Raw genomic sequence first — 9,615 nt, forward strand, 5'->3', positions numbered from 1 at the left:
TTGCGTGCATCTGAGCCCAGTAATCTGCATTCTCAACAGCCATCCCCAGCGTAATTCTGTTGCCAATGAATCGCTGATGCACCTGGAGAAACACGGCAGCTCGCTGCTGGCGATGTGTTACTGTGCCGTTGAGAGGTGACGTCGGAGCACGACAAGTATCTCACACAACAGGAAAATTCATCTTAATTATAATTATCTGTCTATAATTAGCTGCATTCCACTAAAAATAGTGAAATCTGCAGGGTTTGAGGTCGGGCGTGAGCCTGTCAGCAAATGCTGAATAATTCTGGTGGCGTTCTCCTTGCGCAAATTAACCAAGCATGCCAACTTCAAGGAGGGCGGAAAACCCCCTCCCCAGGAAGGAAGGCACCACCTCTACCTTTGCAGCCAAAATAAGACACTTACTAAAATGACCAAGTGTCACGTTTCCAGCAGACAACATCCTTCCAACCTCCAGCCTGGATGAGCAAAGATTCTGGCTCTAGAGTTCTGTCTGTTCAACTGACTTCCTGCCCCAGGAAAGGTAATATGCCCAGAAGAGCAAAGGTGAACGTCTCTCTTCCCCTGCTCCCTCTCCCACCCCAACCACTTTGGCCCCGCAGCTGGTCTCAGGAGGATGTAACACTGTTTATTTCCTATTTCCGGTCTTCTGGCCTCCTGCAATTACAACACTCTCACCCGGACATCCCTGCTATGGCCCCGTTATTGCACAACTGGAACAGAAAACATTTTGCAGAAGCTGACTTGGAACAAAAGAGCAGGGAAGAGAAAAATGTCCCAGCTGGCATCTGACAGTTGAGAAGGAAGTTCAAGGACAGTGCAAAGGATAAGATTCGGCAGGAGGTGGAGAGGGGGTTTTGGGATGTAAGCTCTTACAGAGGGGGAGAGGTTTGAGAAGGAAAGGGCTGAAGACAAAGCCATGTTTGATTGTGCTGTGAATGGCCTTGGGCTCATCCTGCCTGGCTAAGAAAGACTGGCAGCAGCCACGTTCATGAAGAAATGTGGAGAGGAGGATTATCAGCCGTTCTTTTCCAAAAGGGAAAACCAAGGGCAAAATGAAACGAAATGAGATGGAAGGAGCTCTGATTATAGCCCAGTGGTTCCCAAATCTACCCAGTTGCCAGCATCACTTGGAGGGCTGGTTAAAAGAGCCATTCTCAGGCACCCACCTGATACTCTCCCCCAGCAATTTGAATGATCCAGTGGAATTCAGAACCACTGTTTTCCCAGAGATTCCTGGCTGGTGGCCTCTTGGGACAATGGCATTTGTTCTATAGAGTTTTCGGAATATAACTGCATTTTTCTGTAATTCACCAGGTACATGTGTAAAGCCCTTGATCCTCACAGCCAGGGCCATTTTAAGATCTCCCCAAGCTCTAGGACTCTGACTTCCTTGACCCCCACATCACAGCAAACATACTGAAATGGCACCCACATCCCATCTGAAACAGAATATTAGCATGTTACTTTGAAATGTTTTGTTTTGCTTAAGTAAGTTATTTAATTTAGGGCCAGCAGTCATTTCCTGGAGATGATATAGATACTCAGGAATTTTTGCAAAGTGAAAGAAAGAAATGTAATCCACAAATCATTTTCTAACAGAATGAAAGTCTCAAAAATACTAAGTTTAGGGGCATCTGGGTGGCACGGTCGGTGAAGCGTCCAACTTCGGCTCAGGTCATGGTCTCACGGTCCATGAGTTCAAGCCCTGTGTCTAGCTCTGTGCTGACAGCTCAGAGCCTGGAGCCTGCCTCAGATTCTGCATCTCCCTCCCTCTCTCTCTCTCTCTCTCTCTCTCTCTCTCTCTCTCTCTGCACCCTCCCCTGCTCACCGTCTGTCTGTCTGTCTCTCTTGCTCAAAAATAAATAAACATTTTTAAAAATTATAAATAAAAAATAAATAACACAGTTTAATAACAAAAGGAGTGGGTCTTATGTTACATTTTTCAGGCATTTAGTTAAATTCTTATTAATTTTTTAAATGTTTATTTATTTTTGAAAAAGAGAGTGCAGATGGGGAAGAGGCAGGGAGAGAGGGTGACAGAGGATCCGAAGTGGGCTCTGCACTGACAGCAGTGAGCCTGACAAGGGGCTCAAACCCACGAACGGTGAGATCACGACCTGAGCGGAAGTTGTATGCTCAACTGACTTAGCCACCCGGGCGCCCCAGTTAAATTCTTAATAATTTTGACTTTGAAGCTTCATAGAGGCCCTAAGCACTGTGCTGGTAGAGTCCGATGGACTAAACACTGTGCCAACAAAAGCTCTGTGAGGTAATATCTCTTCAGAGGTGAAATAAACCACCAGCCGTGTAAAGTGATTTCTCTACACACAGCTAAGAGGCACAGTCAGGACCAAACGTTAAGTCTTCTGATTGCTAGTTCCAACTCATTCTACTGGCAACAGAGAATGTACTAGATGGCTTCTGAGCACACTCACCTCCTCAGACAGCTATTATTTCCGACATCATACCAGGTTCATGGGAGTTCGGGTCAGAAGCTCAAGGCCTGGGCAAAAGGCAGGCTTCAACCTGGAGAGAAGGCCAAGATTCAGTAAAAACAAGAACAGGGGAACTCAGAGCTCACGGATCAGGTGGTTTCAGCCAAAGCACATTACACACTGTTCACAATAGGAATTGATCTCACAGGATCCACAACGAGAGGTATGCACAAAGTCTGTCGGAAATGGAGAAGTTACTATCTAACCAAGACACCCAAATAAAGTAAAGCCACATAAAAGACAAGGAAGAAGAAAACACAAGCGTCATATTATGCCTTCTCTGGACGGGGATGGGGTGCGGGTGGTAGAAGTATGGATGGCATCTGGCCAAATTCTCCTTGAAGGGTCAGGAGAGGCCTCAGACCGCATTGGAGCTCAGCTTTCATGGCTGAGCGAGGTTCCCCCGGCAGCCAGGCAAGGGGCAGCATGGCTTCGGATAAGAGTCCTACCCAGATCCCAAGAGACAGCCCCGCGGAGCTGTCCAGTAGATAGTAGGCTTAGTGCGGGGGCTTCCCTCCAGGGTCATAGACTCCACCCTCTCCTGGATGGTGTCACAGAGGAAACCGAGCAATCTAGCTGGTCGTCTCAGAATTTATTTACACACGGCACCTGTCTGCATCCTGGGGGTATGAGATGTAAGGTCCCAGGCTGAGGTCCACAGAGAAATCTGACTAAGGGAGACACACGGTAAGCACCCCTCTCTGGAAAGCACCTTCACGATTCTCTGCAGATCCAGCAACCCCCCACCATCACCCCCAAGTAACCCATTCCATAGTAAGTAAAGGGAGCCTCACTCAGGCAAACCTGCAGATGAGAATTTCCTCACCAGTTTGAAGACGTTTGCCTTAGAAATGTCACTTCCATCAAGGACCTTGGTAAGCACCAACCCACCAACCTTTGAAAAGTCTTGAGAGGGATCCAGGTTCACCTGAGATTTGGGGACCAAGAATTTCACCCAAGTCCAGTGAATCCCAGCTCAGACTTAGAGCAAAACCTTGATTTCAAAAGCAGACTGAAAAGTAGTAGGTCTGGGATGGTTCTGGTCATGGTTAGGGAGATGCCAGATGGTAGAGAAGTATAGCAGTGCCGCCCGGGCACGGGGCAGAGGCATAGATGAGGGAGTCGTCAGCATGTGAATGGCAGCCGAGTCCGTGGAATGCACGGGTCGCCCAACGAGAGTATGTACAGTGAGAAGCCAAGAGCCAGCCCTGGGAACACCAGCAGCAAGGGTAGAAGCAGAGGGTCCCTCCTCTAAGGGAGACTCAAGACATCACATAGACAGTGGGAAGAGGACACGGAGAGTGTTTATTTTATTTTGTAACGTTTATTTATTTTTGAAAGAGAGAGAGAGAGAGAGAGCGAGCACAAGCGGGGGAAGGGCAGAGAGAGAGGGAGACAGAATCCGAAGCAGACTCTAAGCTCTGAGCTGTCAGAGCAGAGCCCAATGCAGGGCTCGTACCCACGAGCTGCGAGACCACGACCTGAGCCGAGGTTGGGCACTTAACCAACCCAGGCGCCCCCAGAGAGTGTTTTATAAAGTCACACAAGTTAAAGATTCGAGGAAGATCTCCTTCTTACCCTCTATATCTGGTCTTCTTTATTCCACTGCAATTAAATTTTCAACAAGGCATACTGCCACTAAGAATAAAGAATGTATTTCCAGGCTTCTACTGCAGCTAAATATTGCTTTGTGATTTACGATTGCTTTATGACTTCTGGCCAATGAGAAAAAAAGCAATTGTGGTGGCATAGCCGCTGGCAATATCTATCAAAATCGGAAATACATAAATCCGTTGATCCTGTATATGTTTAACAATGTAAGACTGGGGACAACCTAAATGTATGCATCATTAGGGAACAGAATACACAAATTACAGCACATCCATACAAAAACATGCTTTGTAGCAATTTTCTTAAATGAAGTATATTCATATGTACTAAATGAATATGTACTTTAAACGAAGTATATTCATATGTACTATATTGATGTTTAAATGCAAAAACAAGGGCCTGGGACACCTGGGTGGCTCAGTCAGTTAAGCATCTGACACTTGATTACAGCTCAGGTCATGATCTCACAGTTGTGGGATCGAGCCCCAGACTGGGCTCTGGGCTGACAGCACAGAGCCTGCTTGGGATTCTCTGTCTCCCTCTGTCTGCCCCTCCTCCACTCTCTCTCTCTCAAAAATAGACCAATAAACATTTAAGAAAAAAGAAAAGAAAAAGAAAGGGCATGAGGAGAATGTATAGTATGCTACCATTTATGTACAAATGTGAGTATACATGTATTTACATGCTTGGGAATGCATTAAAAAATCTCAGAAAGGGCTCACAATAACACATGGGAGAGAGGTACCTACGGGCTAAGGGACAGGAATGGAAGGAGGTATATTTTTATTCTAAATGCTTTTGGATTGTTTGATTCCTTTCCAACCACAGACATGAATCACCTGTTTTATCTTATTTTATTTTATTTTATAGCAACTTTATTAAGATATAATTTACATATCATAAAATGCACCCTTTAAAAATGTATGTAATTCAGTATCTTTAGTACATTCACAGGGTCTGCAGCCATCACCACTGTCAATTTCAGAGCATTTTTATCATCCCAAAAAAGTAACGCCACACCCGACAGTCATTCCGATTATTCCTCACCCTCAGCCCCTGCCGTCCAGCCATCTGCTTCTTGTCTCTGTAGAGTTGCCTGTTCCGAATATTTCACACAAACGGAATCACACAATGGATGGTCTTCTGTGTCTGGCTTCTTGCACTTGACATAATGTTTTAAGGTTCATCCCTATTGTCGCACACGTCAGTGCCCCATTCCGTGTCATGGAGGAATAACACACTGCCTTATGGGAAGTGCAAGCCTATTGATTCTCAGAGCTACTGGGAGCTAGAGAGGAGGGCCAGAATTGGGCCAGTTGAAACTCCACAAGGATCACTGTTCTTCCTGGGATCCAAACATTTTTCTTGAGTGAACACTTCTGGTATTGTTGTAAGCCTCTGGTTAGTTTTCAGAGTTCTGAGTATGTTGATTTTGATCACTCTTGCTTTTGATGGAGATGGGATTTTCAGAGGTCCTTATCCTGCCTGAAGTTACCTATTTTAATCATAAGTAAATCTTTTTCTTTTAAGAGTGAATTGGAGGAGGGGGTCATGAAAATTAAATGATGGATTGTATATAAAGCAACTAATCTAACCCCTGCAGTATGGTAAATGCTATTATTTTTATATCATCATGATTACTCCTGGCTGGCACTGAGTAGTTGAGTGGCAGGCAGAGCAGAGACTAGAACACCCGTCTTCTGACTTCCGGCCCAGTGCCTTTATGTGTGTACCACCCTGCCTGTCCCTCCTCATCACAAATGGTCTATATATTTAACAGGCTCTTATAGCCCCTTAACTATGTTGCATCAACCTCCAGGTATTATCGTCAATATAATTTTCAGACAGACTAAAGACCAACCTACAAGAAAGTAATGTCCCAGCACAGAACAACAGAGGGTGAGGGAGAATTGGACAGATGTGTGTGCATGCACACATGTGCACATGCATGCGTGCACACACACACACACACAGAGTCATTTTCACTAAAAAAAAAAAAAACAAAAAAACCTAGAGTCCATTTGTCAACCAAAACTGGCCAAATAAAGCCCTATAAGAGCAGTCCACATTCTTTAAAATATGGTTCACCAGTTTAGGGCAGAATGTAGTGGTCACTGCCCCAGGCTGTGAGACCAGCTGGATTGTTTGCTTCTTGTTCACTCAACTCAGCTTGCAGTTAAGTACGAGAAGAAACCTATCATGAAAAGCTTTTCTTTTATGAATTCCAGAAATAATTGTTTTAACTACTCTTTTACAGCAAATTTCAATACTGCTGCACATTTCAGCTTATCTTCAAATGACAAGGCTGTCTTGTAGGTAGTGACACCTCATCAACTGTTACGCTCCATGATTGCTTGCTAACAGTTGGCTTAAATATAAAGTTTAGTAACCTTGAACTTGGAAACAAAGCATGCAAATTATTAATCCCATAGAGAGCACACTTAACGGAAAATAGGAATCTTCTTAGTGTTAATGAAATGAAACAAGTAACATTAGTTATAACAGCTAAGATTTATTGAGTCCCTATTATGTCCTAGGCACTGTGCCAACTGACTGACGGATGTTACCATCTTCCTAGAACTCTTCCTAGAACTCTCCAGATGAGTGCTATTATTATCTCTGTTTTCTATTAGGAAACTGAATCTCAGAGAGGTTAACTAACTTGCCCTCAGTCACACAGCTGGTAAGAGGCAGAGCTGGGCTTTTGATCCACACAGCCTAGATCTAGAACTGGAACCTATAAATACAGGATGAAACAAGAGTTTTGCTCTTTATATTGTTAAGCCCAACTTACTTTATTTCAACAAAACAACACATCCACTTTTCAATAAATTATCATGTTCCATTGCACTATCAACATCCTAAGAGTTGAGAGAAGTTATTAAAATCACATTAACAATGGCCTGGCTTTCTGTAGTATTTTTCCTCTCAATATTGCAAAATGCTTCTTGGTACATTATCGTGTGTATCTTCTCATATCCTGAGGAAGTAGGTCGTGGAAAGTCTCTTTGTCACACACAGCCTCACAAATAGAGAATCTGAAGTACAGAGAGGTTAAATAAAACTCATGGGAGAATTCATGTCAAGCAGTGAATTTTATATACTCAATTACCTTTAGAATCTAGATTTCGCATCTCCCAGGGAACTCACATACTGATCCTGAGAAACCATTAGGTGACAAGGTCTCTGCCCATGCTTGGCTGCTGTTCCCATGATTGGTTGAGAGGTCAGGGTGATGGGTAGGGGTGTGGCCAGAGTCTGTTTTGACCCTTAGTTTCATCAGCTGCTTTAAGACTTTGAGAAAATTACTTCACTTTTGTGGGCCTTGGCTTTCTCGGCTATCAAATGGGAATAATATCGTCTCCACCTCATGGAATCATTTCCATAATTAAATAAGACGGTATAGGCAAAGGGTTTGGCACTGACCTCACACAGAGCCTATAGCTAAGGGCTGCGGGCAGTTACCATCAGCTGTGGCAATTGTGCTGACGAGTATTTCTGTTCTTCTAAGTGAGCCCCAGGCATGGAGACCCTCCCCAAATCTTAGAAGGACTCCTGCTCAGATGGAGGTTAGAAGAACTGCTCTAGGAGGAAGGGGATACAGCACCCTGTGAATAGAGACCATAGTTGAGTATGGATTATTGTTTAAGATGCTTTTATATTAAATAAACTCAACATGGTCTAAACAAAGGAATTCAATCTGATGATAAGTGCAGGGGTAGAGTGCTTCAGGGCTGACTAATTCAGCAACTCCCAAATCCTCAAGAATCCAGGCAATTTACATTTCTCCAGTCTACCATACTCAGGAGGTCAGTTTTGCCCTCGGGCTGGTTCCCTTCATCTTCACAAGATGGCCGCCACATCCCAAGATTACAAACAGCTACCACAAAGTCCCAAGAAGGACGAAGAGCTGTCTCTTTCTTCTCTATTTTTTAAGAAACAAACCTTTCCCAGAAGCCTCCAGATTTCCTGACATGTCTCATTGGCCAGAACTGGTCATATGTTCACTCTAAACCAATCATTGGGACTACCTGTCCCAGAGTTATCAAGATTTGGTTTCTAGGGTTGGAAATGAGAAACACAGAGAAGATGGACACCTGGACAAAATCTGGGTTCTGTTAGCAAGGAAGATGTCAGAGTGGCTGTTGGGTAGACTACCAACAGTGTTTGCACTTATCAGATGCCTACATAAACATGCTTTCTTGAAAGCAGGTCTGCACATACGTTAACATTGTGTGAAATGGGCATGCGTGTAAATTGTAAACGTGGACCTTAACATGTCATAACTCTGTCCTATGCTTTGGATTTCTGCAGCAAATTTTCTGAATAAGAGGTCTCTCTCCTAACTATGCAGCTATCAGAACCTCAAAGCATCAAATGCTATAGTCAGATAAGAGCACAGGGAGAAAAGGGGATATGCAGCCATCCAGGAAGGTAGACATACTGCCAGGGACATGTTTCAAAGGCTCATCCCTTGAAAGATTGGAACCCAAGACCACCAGAACTGAAAAGACCCAGAGACATAGCTGAGGAGATTTCTCCCCTGTCTCCCAGCTGGACTCCCCACAAGCCTCACTTTTGCCCAACATTAAGCACCTTCCCTGGCCTGACTGTTTTCCAGTTACAACTTCCAGGAAACTATTTCAAGAGGCTGAGGTATTTCTGGAAAGGGCAACAATCTCAGGGAAAGGAAACTCTGCCCTATACCTGATGTTTCTAAACGTTGGGGACCCTGCTGGTCTCACAGGGCAGACAGATCCTGGCGAACACAAACTCTAATTGTCCTGCATTCAGCAGCCACCCTCTGAAAGTAAGGTCAGAAGATTCATTTTACTTATAATGTTCTTCTGATTGCAAATCAGAAGACTTTAATTTTGCCTAAAAGTATTTTGCTAGGGGGTTGAGGTTATTCAGGCAACTTCATTATTATTCCAGGGGCTGCCCAGATGCCCTGAGAAGATTTCTCCACTATCCTGGAGAGTCATGGAGAGACTCACATCATGGAGAGAGACCCAACAAGCATTTCCTCGCCTGCTTGTTGATGGGAGAGCTCCTGGAATTGAAGAATTTTTCCATGAGAACATAAATTGTCTACATGTACGTAACAGGTATGCCCTGCTCATCAAATATGGAGTATAAATATAATTGCATCTGGTGTTTTGGGTTTTTTTGCTTTCATTTAATCACTAAAGACTCTCAAAAGGAAGCGTCAAGGTTTGAGCTCTGCCTTAAAGCAAAGCACAGCTGATCTAGCTATCAGAGTTTCCAGAAACAGTATCCAAAGCAGTGGTTAACATCCCAATATCCATTCTACCCTCAAAAGCATTGTCCAAACATCTCGTGGTAAGCCATTTCCCTGGCCAGTGGGTGGTGTGCAACAGACATGAAATAGGCATGTGACCCAGCCCTGGCCACACAGACATGAAGGGAAGCTGGGAAAGATGCTTTCTCTCCTGAAAAAGTGTATTTCCACAATCTCCAGGGAGGAATCTCTCTCTCAGTTGTC

At 44.2% G+C, this 9,615-nt stretch overlaps 1 long non-coding RNA gene across 1 annotated transcript; it reads left to right on the plus strand.

Moving 5' to 3' along the window:
• The first annotated feature begins 8,401 nt into the window (after positions 1 to 8,401).
• Positions 8,402 to 9,266, plus strand: LOC131515101 (uncharacterized). Its single transcript, XR_009263438.1, has 2 exons — positions 8,402 to 8,924; positions 9,045 to 9,266. It is a non-coding gene; the product is annotated as an uncharacterized LOC131515101 (long non-coding RNA).
• The last annotated feature ends 349 nt before the right edge of the window (positions 9,267 to 9,615 follow it).

This window comes from Neofelis nebulosa, chromosome 6 (genome assembly GCF_028018385.1).
Source record: "Neofelis nebulosa isolate mNeoNeb1 chromosome 6, mNeoNeb1.pri, whole genome shotgun sequence".
NCBI lineage: Eukaryota > Metazoa > Chordata > Mammalia > Carnivora > Felidae > Neofelis > Neofelis nebulosa.